Here is a 17,131-nt window from a genome sequence, read left to right on the forward strand (position 1 = left end):
GACTGCTCTGTTTACCTCTGATGCCACATTATGTCTCTTCCAACACTATTACAATTGACATCAGAAATCCTGACCCAGAATATGTGTCCATTTTCTTGAGGAGGTATCTCAAGCTCTTGCAGTACTTTGGGTTTGTTGCAGGCTGGTAAATGGTAATCCCATATCAGCTGAGATCTGGCGGTGTACTAAATGTGGCAATTTGAGCAAGATGCCGGTCTCTCAGTTAGAAATGCTTTCTTACCAAAGGAGTTTCTTTATTTGGGTAAGCTGTTATGTCACAGCACACCACACCATGATACTAACTTTGTGCTGTTAAGGCTTCTTAGGATCTTAAGCATGTGAGTAATATTTACCATTTAAAAGCCACGTTAGTAACATGTCCATTTTTTGATAGCTCACAAAAACTCCACAGTTCTGCCTTGCAAGTATCTAGGATTTCTTTTAAGAAATGCAGAGCAGATGCTACAGCTCACTAATCACAGTTTCTTCAAAATTATAGAATCTATGTCATGATGTCAAGTCTTCTTGTTAGAAATTATTTGAAACATCTCACTGCTATCTGTCTGGAATAATCGTCTCATGCTCTGAGTGCCCTGCTGTCAGTTAACGAATATATTAATACTGAGCATGTGAACTTATTAATTCCCTGCTGAATGATGACTTATGGCCTGATAGCATTTAACAGTGGAACAGATCACTCATCACAACAAACTGATTATGAGCATTTATAGGAAAATATAACAGCATATGCAAATTCAAGATTCTGTCACCCTTCCTCACGTCAAACCCCACCTTGGCAAGTGGCTGCAACACCTTCTACCCTCCAGTGCTACTCCTGGAGCAAGAATTCCTCAGTGAAGCCTCGGTAGTGCATTTACAAATAGAGGACCAATGATGTGTTTCTTCCATTCCCCGAATTCTCTTACTTCAGCTCCTGGAATGGGATACGTAACAAAAACCGGAAGACATTATTAATTCCAGTTCAACATTTTTTAATTGGCAGAGGCGGTGTGATACCTGAACAGATGCTGCTTTAGGTTTCTGGCATACCTACCTCATAGTTCCTGAAACAAGTGAGGACAAGGAAGGAAAACTATTTTCTGTCAATGGATTCTACATGATTGATTTCAATGGGATCTTCAGAGATTCACTTCACACTACTTATGAATTCACACTACTTCATGAAGAAATACCAGACTCACAACAAAAACATATTCCTGAATTAACATGCTTAATTAGTGGGTCTCAGTTCAGTGTTGAGGTCTGTGAATTGACTACATGTTTTGTCCTCTCATCCTATTTTTTTGTTTATTACTGTTTGTCACATACCCCTTTTAAGAAGGTGATGTCAAGTTCTAAGTCTCTGCACATGTTGATGTAGGCATCTATAGAGCTGGCTAATCTGGTATGGTGGCCATTGCTCCATCAGATCTGATATTAAACCTTCAGAAATAATCTAACCAGGCTGATCTAGCTGTGTATTTGATGATATATCTAGTTGTCACAGTAATTTCTGAACTCTTCATAACTACAGCGTACTAGTTATCCCTGTTACCATTGATGTTGTATGTAAAAGAATTGGGGCCTACCTCTGAGAACGAAGTTCTTAAGAAGAGAGATGAAGATATTTTAGGGATAAACTCTCAAATATCAGGAAGATGTCCTAATGTACAATTTATTATGCAAATTAACTTACCCTATTCTGCGATTTCAGTAATTTTTCAGATCTTGCTAAGTGTGATGTGTGAAACCGCCACTTGCTTAAACTATAGTGCAACAAAATCAGTATTTGGTTGTTTGTTTTTGTTTTCATTCAAATTTTCATTGTCTGTAACTATAGGGAAAAAAATGCATGGATTTGGTTTCAATATGAGAATTCCCGGATTGCACGACTAGATGGGTCTAAAGGTGCAAAGGTGTTGAATACTTACTTCTTTTTGAGTAAAATCCATCCAATGTCTTTTAGTTTGGCCAGTTAGAGATCTAACCTCATCTCCACTTATATTAACAGGAATTTATCCACTGCTTCCGTTGGCCAAACCCTCTACTGTGATAAGAAGTAGTGTAGCAAAGTTCATATCAGAGTTCCCATTTCAGCTTGATTTTCAAATATTTTAGTTTTAAAACCATCTCTAACATAATGATATGATATACCAAAGAGCAGGTACCAAAAGTATTGAGGAGTTTTATTTGGAGGGAGGGTCAGAAATGATACATGATTTGAACAGTAGCTGTCAAAGAAAATGGAAATTTTACACTGGGATGAAGGTAGATTTAATTGGGAGACATGACAGAAGATTGAGGAGTGAGAAAAAGGAGAGGATATCTATGTATATTGTGAAATGAAAAACCATATTGCATAGGCCAACACTGCTGTGAGAGATGGAGGATAACAAAGAAGTCAACATTATCTTAGTCCTCCTGGCCTTTTTTAAATAAAGCATTATTTCATATGGTAAGTATCACTTTCTTCATATCCATTTCCATCATACAGATTTAAGTGACAAATTGCTTTTCTTCTCAGAAAGAAATGTGCCAAAACACATAACAAATCTATAGGTAAAACTACAACACCAGTCTTCTGCTTACTTCAATCTAGATAGCCTTTATTTTTTAAACTTGTCTTTGGCTGGATGATATTGGTTTCTGGAAGAGCTTGGAGTTGTGAACACCACAAGGTGTCCTAAGCTAAATTTTGTTTTCCTCAGGTATGTTTATTTCACTACTGCTCAGAATTGTAATAGCTCCAAAATGTTTAAAAGACAAGCAAAAAACATGTATCCTATAGCTATCTTATCCTTTGAGTTTTTCTTTCCAAGTTCTCAACCTTTCTTTTTTTCATTTCTTTAAGAATGTGTTGAAATCCAAAGATGGACAGCAGAAAACTGCCTGTGGTAGAAAGAAGAACCAGTTCTGCGGCACCTGTTCTCTTTGATCTCCTTACGACTGGTCACTCATCACAACTGCTCCCATTGCACCCCATATCTGTTCTTCTGCCCTTTCTTGTCCTGGTCTACTGTTTTTCCCAATGTCAAACTGCCTTTCCCTCTGCAGACCATCTCTTCCAGCTTTTCATCTCATTCTGATTCTATTCCTTTCTTTCTGACATAGTTTTGCAGCTTGATAAGGCACATGTTATTTCCTCTAGAAACACAAATTGATGGGTATGATCTACCACGTATTTACATTGACTTTAGAGATTTTTGGATGTAATCCTCTCCCTGCAAAATATGGACTGTAAAGAAATATGTTATTTCTTCCTTGTTGGTTCTAGAGGGTTCCATGTAATACTGCAAACTCAGTCCTCGTCTTGCACACAGCATTCAGAAAGTTGCTGAATGTTGCTTCTGTGCTGTACATTTATTGACTGAAACATTTGAGTTGTTGCTTTTCACACTGGTAATTTTAGAGCACAGATGCCTAGCATGTTTACTCACATACCAAGGCTCACATTTAATGAGCAAAATGTCAAGTATATTGTTATCCACTATAAAAACTGTGAAAAATATCCTTGCCATCTGCAGTGTGCCTTCTGCTTCAGCCTAAAAGACTTTTACAAGCAACTACATGAAATTAGCATTAAAGTCAATATTTATAAATGGAACCACCTCTAAAGGGCAGGATCTTCTCCCCTCCCACGTCCCCTGTTCCTCCGAGATCTAATGAGCTGGGGAGGCTGAGTGCAGGAAGGGAGCCAAGTTGCGCCTGTCTCCTGGTTGCAGTCAGCCAGAATAATCTCCCTGCACTAAGGAAGAAGCAGAAAGAGAAGAGTGGTACTAAACGGCATTGATGGCATCTGAGGGCCAGATCCTGTGTAGATGTCAGTTGGCGTAACGTCATTGTCCTCACTGAAGTGACGCAGCAAGCATAGACCAGCACAGTTTGGCTGACTGACATAGCACCACGTTTGATTTGTGCTAGCTGAGGATAGAGCCCGAAATAACACTCATGGAATAGATGGCGGATAGCAAAGCTGAAACTAGGATTTGATAGACTGCCATCAAAAAAGATTATTTACCTCTTCCAAAAAAAAGTTTGTTATTTCTCCACCAAATGTGGACAAGGGTTGGCCGTTTTTTCTGGTTTTTTATGGTGCTGAGGACAATGAAGATCTTGTCTGTTGCTAAACTGTCTAGCTTGTACTGCAAGAATAATAAAATAACAACTACTACTAATGGATAACTGCTCCTGGGCTCCAGGCAGGCTATATGACCTTTTAATTTTGCTCTTGCAAAGCCTTCAATCCCAACATGATTACTGTGTTGCAGAACTGAGATCTAAGCACATTTTGAAAAATGCTGCTGTCCACTACTGTTATCCCAACATCCAGAAGCAGCTGAAATTCCAGCTGGATCTTTATGGTGCAGAGCTGAAGAACCAAAGACCAGAACACGCTCCCTTGGATTGGTGACCAAGATAACTTTTGCCATTTGTTCCAGCTGTTCTGCCAAGTTGCCCACATACCCTCGGCTCCACCAAGCTCACAGTCTAGCACAGGCATCATGAAAGCTGGTCATTCCCACAACTGCAGGCTAACAAAACAAAAAAAGGTAGCATCATCATATAATCCACACTACGTTGCTTTTTTCCTTCATCACATGTTGAATAAGAGGGTCAGGAAGAAAATTTCTGGAGTAATTAGCAAACACATCATAAATATTTACCCAGAAAACTCCAGATCAAATGGATTTTAAAATTTTTATTTACAGTTGTTTAGATGTAAATGTATTTCCTTAATTGGACTTTAAGAAGGGCACTCACATGTTTCCTTTAGAGCATTTCTAGTGTAATCATTGCTTGGGCAATTAGGCCACTTGCTAAGCCACAAATCTTATCTTTCACACTGGTGAGTCATAAATAAGGACTGAGTCACAAATAGACCAGACAGACAAATGGTGGCAGGAAGGAAATAAGGTTGGCTGTGAATAAATTTAGGCTGGAAATTAGAAGATGGCTGCAGACTACCTGAGGAATGCAGTTCGGATACAGTTTTCTAACTGGGAGGAACTGAGTCGAGAGAGGTAACTTAAATTGCTTTATCATCTAGCTTGAGAAGGTCATGAGAGGGATTGTATGCCAAGCAGAATTTAAGACTGAATTAGACAAGAGAAGTCCTCAAGTATTCAGTCTTTGCCTGCCATGACTACCTGCAATTAGAGGGTTAGTGGCCTGCTTACCCAAGCTGTCCCAGCATGTCCTGTTGTTATTAGTAGTCCTTAGGACTTGCATACAGCAAGGACAGATTGCACAGATACAACTATGCCAGTGTCATCATACAGTGAAGGCTCTATGCAATACAGGATCTAGTGTTTGCACTGTGAGTTTGCAGCCACGTTGCTGCGGCTGTTGCGAAACCCTCCTGTTAGAGAAAGTGAGAACAGCTTGACTTCCTATGACTGTATTCAAGGGCAAGTTCAATTATGGGGTATGCTATGATGGGGTGCATCTAGTAAGATGAAGATCAACTAATAGCTCTATAAGCTAATGAAATGTTTTCCAGTGTTTGACCAGTGCAATGACTTTCTGTCATGCAATCAGAGTTCCTGGAAACTGTTGTGATACAAATAATGGGACTTATGATGTTGGGTTACCCTTTACTGGCTTCTGTATTTTTCAAGGAGAAAGGGAGACTGATTTTTGCTGCTCATGGAAGACAACTTACTTACTTCCTTTGTGTAAGTAACAAATGAATATGCTGATATAGCAAATAATATGTGAATGCTATCTGTTAAATGAACAAAGTCCCATGTCTGTCAAAGCATGGATTTAACCGTGCCTCTCAGTTCCACATCAGCTCTGCTCTGCACCAGCAGTCTTGACTTTAAATGTGATCCTTGCTTTGCTGTGGCATATTGTGACTCAAAAATATTGTTATTTTAATCAATCCCTAGCACATGGACACATATCCCATACCGTATTGGCCACATCAAGTCTTTTTACCATTTATATCCAGGGCATAGTTTCATTTCCTGCATGCCCTTTGGTCTCTGTCCTATCATATGATACAGGCATTGGTGTTTCTCAGAAATATTCATGCTCACTTAGGCAGCAGGAGTTCATATGACATGATGTTGAAATTATATAACCATGTGTGATTATCATGTGGTATTGGGCACCTGCATTTCACTATAATGAGTGCCATACTCCCAGCCCATGCTCTATGCATCTGAATGAAAGGATCCTTTGACTGAAGATATTAGGGCTATCTGACCACAAGGTTCAGTACAAGTATTTTACAGAATCACAGAATCAACTAGGCAGGAAAAGACGTCTGAGACCATTGAGTCCTACCTATGGCCAAACACGATCATGTCAACTAGACCATGGCAACTAAGTGCCACATCCATTTTTTCCTTAAACACCTCCAGAGACAGTGACTCCACCACCTCCCTGGGCAGTTCATTCCAATGTTTAATCACCCTTTCTGTGAAGAAATTCTTCCTAATGTCCAACCTAAACCTTAGAGTCTGTTACTGCTTGCTTTCTGAAAATTTGTAATCAGGTAGTGGTTTCACTCTCCTGGAGAAATGCTTGTATTTCTTGCTGTTTCTTAACATCCGGTCTGTCCACACATGACAATAGAAAGGTGCCCTACCTCATTGCCTCAATGTGTGGTGGTAAAATATAAAGATCTTAACATATCTCACTTCAGTTTCCTAGAAATAAAGAATAATTAAAATATTAGTGTGCAAGCAATCAATATAAAAAGTGACCTTTAACTACATAGTATGTTCTGCAGAGTTTAGAGATGAAGAAATCAAGTCTGACTTGAACTTGCATGTTGACTTCACTGGCACTAGAACTGGATCATAATTTATAATGCAGAATACTTTTTTGAAAAGTAGCCTGTCAGGATATGAGTGTCAGTGCTGAAATACATTCAGATTAATACAGTAATTAAATTCTATAAAGCAAAACACCTTTTTATAAAAGAAGTTTGTCCTTTGCATGCTGATTTTCTGAACTGCTAGTTAAAAAATGGAATCTGACTCTTCAGTAACTTGTACTTTCTGTCTCCTATGTAGTTTACCATTGGTTCAGCTTTCTTTTTCTCCTTTACTAGCCTACATGGTGATCATTAGAAGAATGAAGATCATTATAAAAGTATTTCCGTTTTGAGAGTCCACTTTTGAAAATTCATGAGAAATTACCCTTCCATAAACATGAGATAAAGTATTTGTTGGTGGAATCCCCACTTCAAATCATGCCAAAGTTCTCACATCTGCCTAAGTGCTATCGTGAACTTTGCAAACTATGCCATATATCCCACACAACGTACTCCTGAAGATAATGTTTGGCTGATGCATGTTTTTCTAGCTCCACTTCTACAGAGAGTTTAGACCCAGTTAAGATCTGCCGTTGCGGACGTGCACTGTAATTTACAGCAAAGTTCTTTGCTGTGTGCCCAGCATTATTCATGCTTGAGGGTTTTGTTTTCAGCCTCTCTGTGTATAGAATAAGGTCTGAGAAGTATGCAACTTTCTCCCACTCTCAGATTAACTTCTTTATACCATCCCCCAATATTTGGGCTGAAATTCTTTGCATTTCAATATCATGACTGTATTGGTTACTATATCAGTGTAAGAAGTAGGAATATCTTTCTGCTTTTTCCATTTTAAAAATGTCTCTTTCATTACTCAAGTTTGCTTGGCCCTGACCAGGGAAGCATACTGGCTGTCTATTTATGGCGAATTTCACCATCTCAGCAAGTTCCCTGTATCCAGATGTGCTGCAGGGTATAATGCCTAGTAGCTTTTCGCTTTCAGAATTTCAGTTCCACTTTAAACAAGTGCTTAACTTGAACAAGAGGTGCTTTTTATTGGCAAGTTGTTTCAGGAGCAGCTGGATACTCCCCATGCACTCATGGGGGAAGCCTACAAAGCACAGCCAGGACTGAGCCACTTTGGGTCCAGGTCCTACTATGTACTTTCTTGCATTGCTTGGGAAAGCCTCTTTTTGTCAATGGCTTTGTATCTGCCTCTAATTAGCATTCCTTAATTTCACGTACTTGATATCTGTGCGCTAAGCTTGTGGCAGAATGCTGGGATTTTAAAGATGCTGGTTTATTTTCAGATGGAGAATGGGATCTCTTGGAAAACGGTGGCCATGGGAATGGTGTAAACATGACTTTCACATGCATCAATTTCCCCACGTGCTAAAGAGGCAAATCCTACTAACTTTGCTACCAGAGCACTATAAAATTACATTCATTACTGTTTGTGAAAGGTATCGGGTTTCTTAAATCAATACTGCTACTGAAGTACAAAGTAATAGTACTTCTTGAGGAGGAAGAGGATTGCCTTTTGAGTTGCCATCTGCTCCTGGCCTGACTCCAATTGCTTCCTAGTGAGTAATCTGGAGTCAATTTTTTAGAATCAATTTTGTATCACATTTTTGTAATATGACATATATATCTCTAGATCTTAAAGAGGAAAGAACAATCCACCAGTAGTCCCACTGTAGAAGCAAATAAACTAAATTAGATCATAGTAATTAGACAGATTCATTGATTTGCTGGACATATTCTTGCTGTATTGTCATCCCACTGTCATTAACAGAATGAAGTTTGTATGTTTGTTTATTTTTTTCTTAATATGGCATTTTCTAAATTATCTTGTCCCTGAGGCATGGGTGAAACAAAGGTCCCTTCAAATGCTTTCCAAACCATAACTAGTGTAAGAAGATCACCAAATCTTTTGGGGGAGGTGAGAGAACCTACAAAGGAATCAATGTAAGACCAGAAATGGTCTTACATTGTCATCTTAGAGCAATGTCATCTTAGAACAAGGGCTGTGTGGAACAGAACCCACACTCTTGAGGTGGGCACATGCTCACAGAGGAGTCACATTCCTGCTTCAAGGGAGCCTAATTGCCGGAGCCCCAGTCCTGCTGAGGCCTTTTAGCCATCCAGCAGCCTGTCTAAATCTTCATGGATTAGTGTGCTTTAGAAAGGTTCTTGGTGAAGCAGAAAGAACTGATCTTACCTGGTAGGTGTAACTGCTCTGGAAGTCTTTTCTGCAAAGATATTCTCTGTTCACTTTCACTAAACTTTTTGAGGTCCAAATATCTTATAGTATTAGGCAGATGTGCACCTTTACACTACTAAGTTTAGAAAACTAGAATAAATCATAGCTAAATCTTAGGTTATAGGCGACAAGCTTCCCTGTCCCAAATTTCCAGCTATAGAATGTGAGAGCTTCCTGAGGAGCACCAGTGGATTTCCTCTCAGCTGCTCTAGTAGCTACTGTGAGACTCCCTGAGACTTCTCTCTGTCTGTGGACCTACAGTGCTGCTGCTGCTGCTGAACCTCTATGCTACTATGTTGTACCACATCTTTGTTTTTCTGTTTCGTATCTGCTAAAGCATCAGAAGAAAATGATTAGGGGCAACCTGACCTTAATAACTTTAATTACAGTCTTTGATAGCTGAATGAACAATCCTCAAAGATTTCCTTCTCAAGAAAGTTTCAAATTGCACTAAAAATATATGCAGATTATTTGTATATGTCTGACAAGCCTGGAAAGAATGTCCTTTGATAAAGAACAGCCATCACAGTTTTGAGAGGAGACGAATCATAGAATCATTAAGATTGGAATGACCTCCAAGAGATCTTCACTTTGTCAGGATAGCAACTACAGGGCAGTCCTTTCTGTTTGAAAGATTGCTCTCTTATCAAAGGATGTATATCACATTGTGTACATCACACAATTTGTCCTCCAAGTTTTTTCTGTAGTAAAGATACACTAAATGCCTACCTCTGGCCAGACAGTATGAAGTGCAAGTCCCATCAGGATTTGCAAATGAGGCCTCTGCTGACAGATTTCTAGATGCAGCCTCGTACAGACATTGGGAAGAATTGACAGATCTGGCCATTTTCCTTACAATTAGATAAGATGATGCATGCTACATGGAGAACATGTAATTTAAAATCTCTTCTCTGCTTGAAGTGAGATACTTTTCCAAAGAAATTTACCCTGTCCCCGGGTTGGATGATATTCTGTCATGAGATTCTTTCAGACTGAAAGAATCTCCATTCAATCATTAAAAAAATTCCATTCAATCATTAACTGAGAAGAGCAGAAAGGATTAAGATAGTATGTAACAGATAAACAGTACATAGTAAATTTTCTTACACTGGAGAGTGAGTGTCAGGTCTCTGCTGTCCTAGCAGGGTGTACTAACTGCTAAGCCTCAGGGTCTCATGCTCTCTCTTTGACTGAGTAAATGTTTTTCCAAACAAAAGGAAATAATTTAGACTGAAGAATGACTTCTTACCCCTTTAGTATAGTTGAATAAGTAGACAAAACTTGTAGAAAATATACTTCTAAATCACTGCAGGGACACCTTGTATTTTAACAGAAGTTTTCAATGCTCTGCATAAGCAGCCAATCCACTGCCTGCTATGGATGGAACAAGAGAATCTCCTCCTGTAAGGTGATTTCTGAGAAATATTTAGTTGAATTGGCTAAGAAGAGTTTGTGAGAGATTACAAATTTATGACAAGGGATTAATTTAGATGATAGTGCAGTGTACATTTATTTTGGTTTGGCATTTTTTTTGGTAATTCTTGAACCAGGAAAGCAAAATATGACTTCCTTTGAAAACAGCAGTCTAAATGTAAGTGTAGTTCAGACTTGAATTGACTATTAGACATCTACATTTTGCTCATTTAAAGCCACAGGATGGGAATTCTCCCAAATCTCCACATTGCCTGCTCTGGAGAATGGCTTGAGACATGAACTGGTTGCTATAGAGAGCAGCGGTGCCTATCGTACACGGAGAGAACCTGCCTGCTACACATCTCAGCTCTGCATCCATACCCTGCAAGCCAACAAAAGGCACATCTACACCTTGCGGGGCTGTATTGTACAGGGGTGCATTTTGACTCAGAGAATGCTGGGATCTGCACACAGCTCAGCACACAAACCAAGGGAAGATCTGGTTTGAGTTCAATACAGTTAGATTGCTCTGTCTCTTCTCTCAGCTTGGTAAAACCTGCTTGGTAAAACCTATGAAATCTCTTCTTGTTTGCACCATTTAAATGCTTCTGTTTTTCCGATGGCACTAGCCTGATGATCCTGCTACAGATGTGGTGAGAGTATGCTCCTAAAAGCCTTAGCATGCAGGGCAAGTTATATCATTGAAGATTTTCTTTTTGCCTTTATTATTATTTTAATTCCCTCTCCCCCAGAAACCAAGAAAAGACTTGAGATGAAATCACTGTCATGCTAAGCTCCATAAAAGTTTTGCCACTGACTGTAGTGTGGCTGGATTTCATTCTGAGTCACAGTTCTTGCTGCCTTCTCTCGTCATCTGTGGCAAAGCTGTGAATGAGCACTACATGTTTTGAATAAATCCTGATTTCTCATGTCAAAAATGAGAATATATAGGATAGCTTGAACTGAATCTCCTCCTATTGCAGTATAATTTTGAATTTTTCTTCCCATCCAGTGTTATCTGGCATCCTAGTTGAAAACTGATGCATCAGGAAAGCAGCTGACTTTGACTTGAAAAAAGTAAATGCCTTTAAGGTGTCATTTCACTTAACATCTTTAATGTCCAAAAGCATCCATTTTCTTTATCACTTTATTGAAACTGAGAGAATATAGCAATTTATATTTATTAGTGTTGAATCAGTCTATGTGTTAATTGTGGAGCTAGCATTGGGAACAGATGTGTTTTTATAGAAGGGTGGGCTGAATGTATTCATCTTTTTAATGTTGTTTCAGTTTGAATGATCAGTATCACTTAAAATTCCCTTCTCCTCTCCACCACCTCGTGTAAGTGCTCTATTTTGTACAGTCCAGGAAGAGCACATCTCTCTCACTGGAGCTTAGGACTCCATCTCAAATTACAAAATGTCCCTGACTATTCAGCCTTTTGAAAAAGCTGTAAATAGAGATATGACTTACCTAGCAACAAAAAGTAGATCTCCACAATGTAGTCTATGAACGCAGTGAGTTCATTCAGTTATGGTCATGCCACAGCTTTTCTTTTTCTGTTGCTAATCTTTTAGAGATAGACACAGAAAAAGTATTTTCTATACTCAGCTGATATTAAGAAACTGCCTCGATAACAATCGGGCAGAAGACAAAGTCTCTAAATTTCTAAAATTAGTGTACTTGATGAAGTTTCTGCTGAGTCAGGTAAAAAAACAGACTTTAGCAATTACTGGTGGAAAATATGAAAAGTTTTGAAAATCTCAGTCTTTTGGTGAATATTGAAATTCAATCTGTATCCTTTGGCTCATACAGCTATATTTAGTGAGTGTTTTTCCAAACTTGTTTAGTTTCTTTCTTAGTGCTTTCCTTTCTTCTTCCAGCTTTCAATCTCCACCATAGTGTCAGTGATAAAATAATGGAAAAGTAGGATGTAGACAGAAAGGAATGAGAATATTTCCCCTCCACCCCCCCATCTTGATGTTAAAAAGACCTTTTTTTTTTTCTGAATAGCTTTTAAAAATATTTTAAGCATTTGCTTCATCTATAGTAAAAGCAACAAAAATAATTTTGAGTTGGTTTTGTTCCAGATTAAGCCTTATTAAAATTCTACTGTGTTAGAAGACTTCCTGTCTATTTAAGGTGAAAAGCTTTGTCCATGACAAAAGAAACTTATCATCATTTCAAAGGTTGGTCAGCACTTTTGCCTATATACCTACTAGGTAATAATGACCATGTTGACCCTTTTTTGATTGCTGAACTCTTTTATCAGTGCATTCTACTAGTTAAAGATCGTGCTTAATGCCAACTTTCATATAATGCTTTCATGAAAGTTCCTTTGAGAGTGAAAGCAATGGCCAGATTCTGATCTCTCCTCTTCAGATCTTCTGCTACTGGATTTTCATTTCCTAAATCAATGTAATAGGAAAGAGAATTATGCCTGTTCTCAGTATATATGTGAAACATAAGAATGTTTCTAAAGAAAATTTCATATCTACTAGACAGTTTTCATTAGTCTATTTAATAAAACTTTAAAATTACCTTTTTCTCTCTTGGATCTAACTGAATTGTAGAGCTTAGTGTCCTTTGACTAAGTTCCAAAATGAAAAGTCACCCTGCAGAGTTCAAATCTCTGTGGAAAGAAAACCAGGTCCACTGTACTTGAACTCCAACAGCTATTTGTTATTAGGTATTGAGTCTTAAACATAGCACTAAATAGTCATAGAATGTCTATATTCTCCTTATATTTTGGACCTGGTTTTGAACCCTTAGCACACGAGAAACTTACATTAATGTAAGTTTTCTGAGGAGTAAAAATAACAAAAAGAGAATTTTCTGGGCATTATGGATATCTTGAGGGTAGTAAATTGGAGAATAAACTGATATCATAAGCCCAATTGTACCATGGGCTCTGAGCCTGGTAGCTGCGGGGCAGCAAGACCCTCTCCAGCTAGGAATGAACTGCATGCCCTGTCCTCTTCTCCCCCAGTGCCCTGGATGCCCTCAAGCACAGCCAGGAGTCTCATTAGTTCTTCCATCTTCTTCCGTCAGGGGTCAGGGGAATTCGTCTTCTCTAACCCTAACCTTAACCACTGCAAAGAAGAAGAAAACAGGGAGCGGGGACAAACTTAGCCTGGGCACAAAGTCCTGAATGCATCAAGGCTTTTGCCCTGATGTTTGCCTTTACTTTTTGGACTGTCCTTGAGCAGGAATAATGTTTACATAGTCAGAGTACATTATTGCCAACATTATTTCTTGTGTGTTTTTTCTTGCAGAAAATGATACTTTTTATTTTTCTTAGCAAAAATATTGGCATTTTAGGCTGTTATTTTCATGATATAGCATACTGTAGGGTGTTGCCAGAGATTTGTTAGTTAAGAGAAAAGATAAGTATGTCCTTCACTGCCATTGAAAAGATGCATTGCTACTTCTCCAGTTAACAGTTTTAATGGTGCTATTTTGGATAAACAATTTTATAACAGTACAGTTTTGTCTTGAATGATACAGCTGTAGTCTAGGAAACTAAACATATCTTTCCTAATGTTTTTATTTTTCAGAGGAGTATTTTCAATACTCATGTGTATCTGTTTTTTTTAACCCACCACAAAATGAAAAATATTATACTATTAAGACCTGAGCAGTCACTTATTTTTGTATGTATTAGAAAGAAATTTAAGTACAGACATATGCTTAATAATAATACAATTGAACATTTTATCATTGTCAAAGGCATTTTTAGAGGGATCCATCAACTCTTCTGCTTTCCATACAAGTCAATTTACTGTCTTCAAAATGTAACATTAATGGCACTCAGTGTACACACTGTAATCCTTTAAAATAATGTACATGGGAAACGGATATGTTCTCATGCATTAATAATTTAAAAGTTAATTTTAGGTACTTACTCAATATGATTAACTGATGGATCAGCAGTCTTATATATGAGAAACAGTGAGAACACTTAAAGGAAGAGCATACTGGAAGGCAGCCAGGTGGTTGCCTGCGTGATGCTTCAAAAATACCTGAGCTTTATCCCTCCCATTTCCATTCAGTGTTGGATGCAGAGCATCACTGTCATAAAGGTGGTCTCTGGTTTTGAAATTCAAAAATGCCTGAAAGTGCAAAGTGCCTTAGAGGTTGAGGTAAGAGGACTTTGGGGGAAGAAGGAAGATGTTTTGGAAGGTGGGAATCCCTGCAATGCAATCCAGCCAATGGCTGGCTGGCTCTGCAGCACCAGACCAGTTATATAACTTCTCTCCTTTAATTTCTTATTTTTTGAGGACACACTGTAACACAGGGTTGTAAATTTATATTCTAGGGTGGAAATACTACAGATAACAAAGTATAACTGATGCATTACGGAGCTAAGGAATGTGCAGGGGCAAATAGCATGAAACAGGATGTAGAAAAGGCATGTCTTGAAGTCCTTGGCCTTGCCTGCCACAGCAGGTTCTGCGAAAGCAACAAAAACTGGACATCTATTGCACAAACCCTGGTCAAATCATACAAGTACATGTATGGCTGCAAAAAAGATGGAGATTCTCTCTTCACAGAGAGATACAGGGAGCAGACAAGCAGCAACAGGTAAAAGTCGCACGAGGAGAGGTTTCATCTTGATTTTGATTCACTGTAAAAAAGGAAATTTTTTACAATTAGAACAATCACCCATTGGAAAATCATCCCCAGATAGGGGGTGGAGTCCCCATCACTGGAGGCTTTCAAGATGCGATTGGACAGTGTGACAGACAATGTCATCGTGGCTCTTTTCCCATGAAAAGTTGGACCAGGTTGGACCAGATCTCTGGAGTTCCCTCCCAACCTGGGCAGGTTGAACTAAATGTGCAGAAAGCTTCTCATGTGAGCATGTGGGGCTGTGCTGCCAGCCATGCTGGTCCTTCCACCTGGGATCTGGCAGGTAGTAGGTGCCTCCTCTGGAGTAATCTCAGACAGAAATCTGATACCGCCTGCATTCACCTTTCCACTAGATAGTAACCTGGATAGGAGACAGCTTCTCTCTTGGTGAGGAACCAGCACTCCGAGGCTGGACTCACAAAATGTATCATCAGGGTGATGATGCATGATCATGCCCTCACAGAAAGTCAGGGCAGACCAGCCCGGCAGTGGGAAGAGAGGGTTGAGAGGGGGGCTGAGAGGAGACAGCACGCGGAGCAAGCTCTCAACAGTCCAGGCCAGGCCAGGCTAGGCAGTAGCGGTGCTGACAGGCTGAAGAGCAGAGCTCAGCACTGCATCAAGTGAAGATGGCTGAGGGAAATGCAGTCCCCAGGAGAGGTCAGGGGACTGGTGGCATGAGGAGGATGAGCACTGAGCAGGCAGGAGAATGGCACGTGCGTCCAAGAGGCTGAGGTGACACACACAAGGAAACTGGAGAGATTATTTGAGGAGTTGAACAGGGAGAGCGAGTGGTGAGAGCAGAGCAAGACCAGAGCAGGGCTGGAAACACGGGGACCGGGAGGGCAGGCTGATAAGAAAAGCATTCCTTTAAATTCAGTAAAGAAGAGCCACAGAGGAAGAAACAGCAAGAGCAAAGAAGGTATCATGTTACATTTCAAAATATATTCAGCTCGGGCACTCAGCCACAATGCTCCCATTAGTGTACATGCATCTGTCTTAGGAAGAAAAGCCCATAGATTTCTCCCACTTCTCCTTAGGCTCGATTTCCTTTTATAGGGCTGACCACTTTCTCATGAGAGGTGTTTTTGCGTCTGGTGGAGAGAATATTCCTCTCCTCTCAGAGCGTGACGGCTCATGTTAGAAGTCTATACGCTTTAAAACAGCAGCTCTTCGGGAAGCGAGCAGCTCCGCTTCTCTTGAAAGAGCTTTACCACAGTCCGAGTTGCACGCTACTTGCAAAATGGGATGGCTTGGAGCTACCAGGGTGAAATACCAAAAGTCCCAGTACACAGAAGTTCGCAGCAGTAGTCTGTAGGAGTGCTGGTAGCAGCCCGAGGATCCAGGGCGCTTTGCGGTACAGAGAAGCTCCGAGCAGCCCCCCGTACTGTTGGCACACGCCGAGCGCCTGCTCCACGCTGTCTGGAAGGGGAGCTGGGGCACCTTCCCTGCGCAGTTTATTTGGGAAAAATGTGAGAACGGGGCTGGTAAGGTTAAAGAAAAAGTCCACGCACAAATGCCTTGCATTTGCAGATGCTCTGTTAGTTTTATTTTAAAGAAAATCAGCCCTTCCCAACAAAAGCACGAGCCGATGCTACCTGCGGGTGAGCTTTTGTTGGAGGGCAGGAGACCCGCCATGGTCCCGCGACCTGCCGCCCCCAGCCCCGTTCGCACCGGAACGGCGGAGAGTGGCGATGGGGGGGGACGCCATCCCCGCACCGCCCGCCGTCGCCGCCGGCGCTCCCGGCCGCCTCCTGCCGCGGCGGGGCACGGGCCGGGGCTGCGGCTGCGTGCGGCGGGGGCGGGAGCGGGGCGGGAGCAGGGCGGGAATGGGGCGGGAGCGGGGCGGAGCGGCACCGGGAGTCAGCTGGGCGCGAGGCGAGAGCGCGGCGGTGGCGGGGCGTCGTTAGCACCGGGATCGGCGGCGGCAGCGGGCAGGCAGAAGTTTTCTCCGCAGACCTCTTCCCGCAGTCCAGGGACGCCTTGCGGAGGCGCGAACGTCCGCGTCCGCTTTGGGTGTGTTTTGCTTTTTTTTTGCCTTTTTTTTTTTTGCTTTTTTTTTT

The 17,131-nt window shown here is 40.6% G+C and overlaps 1 protein-coding gene across 1 annotated transcript in view; it reads left to right on the forward strand.

The window, feature by feature from the left end:
• Nucleotides 1-16,993: 16,993 nt before the first annotated feature.
• Nucleotides 16,994-17,131, forward strand: part of GRB10 (growth factor receptor bound protein 10) — a 146,297-nt gene continuing 146,159 nt past the window's right edge. The window contains exon 1 of the mRNA XM_027743560.2: nt 16,994-17,084. The gene's annotated coding sequence lies outside the window, so the exon portion shown is untranslated. The remainder of the gene's footprint in view (nt 17,085-17,131) is intronic.

This window comes from Pipra filicauda, unplaced genomic scaffold (genome assembly GCF_003945595.2).
Source record: "Pipra filicauda isolate LSUMZ 115617 unplaced genomic scaffold, ASM394559v2 scaffold130_size2058158_pilon, whole genome shotgun sequence".
Taxonomy (NCBI): domain Eukaryota; kingdom Metazoa; phylum Chordata; class Aves; order Passeriformes; family Pipridae; genus Pipra; species Pipra filicauda.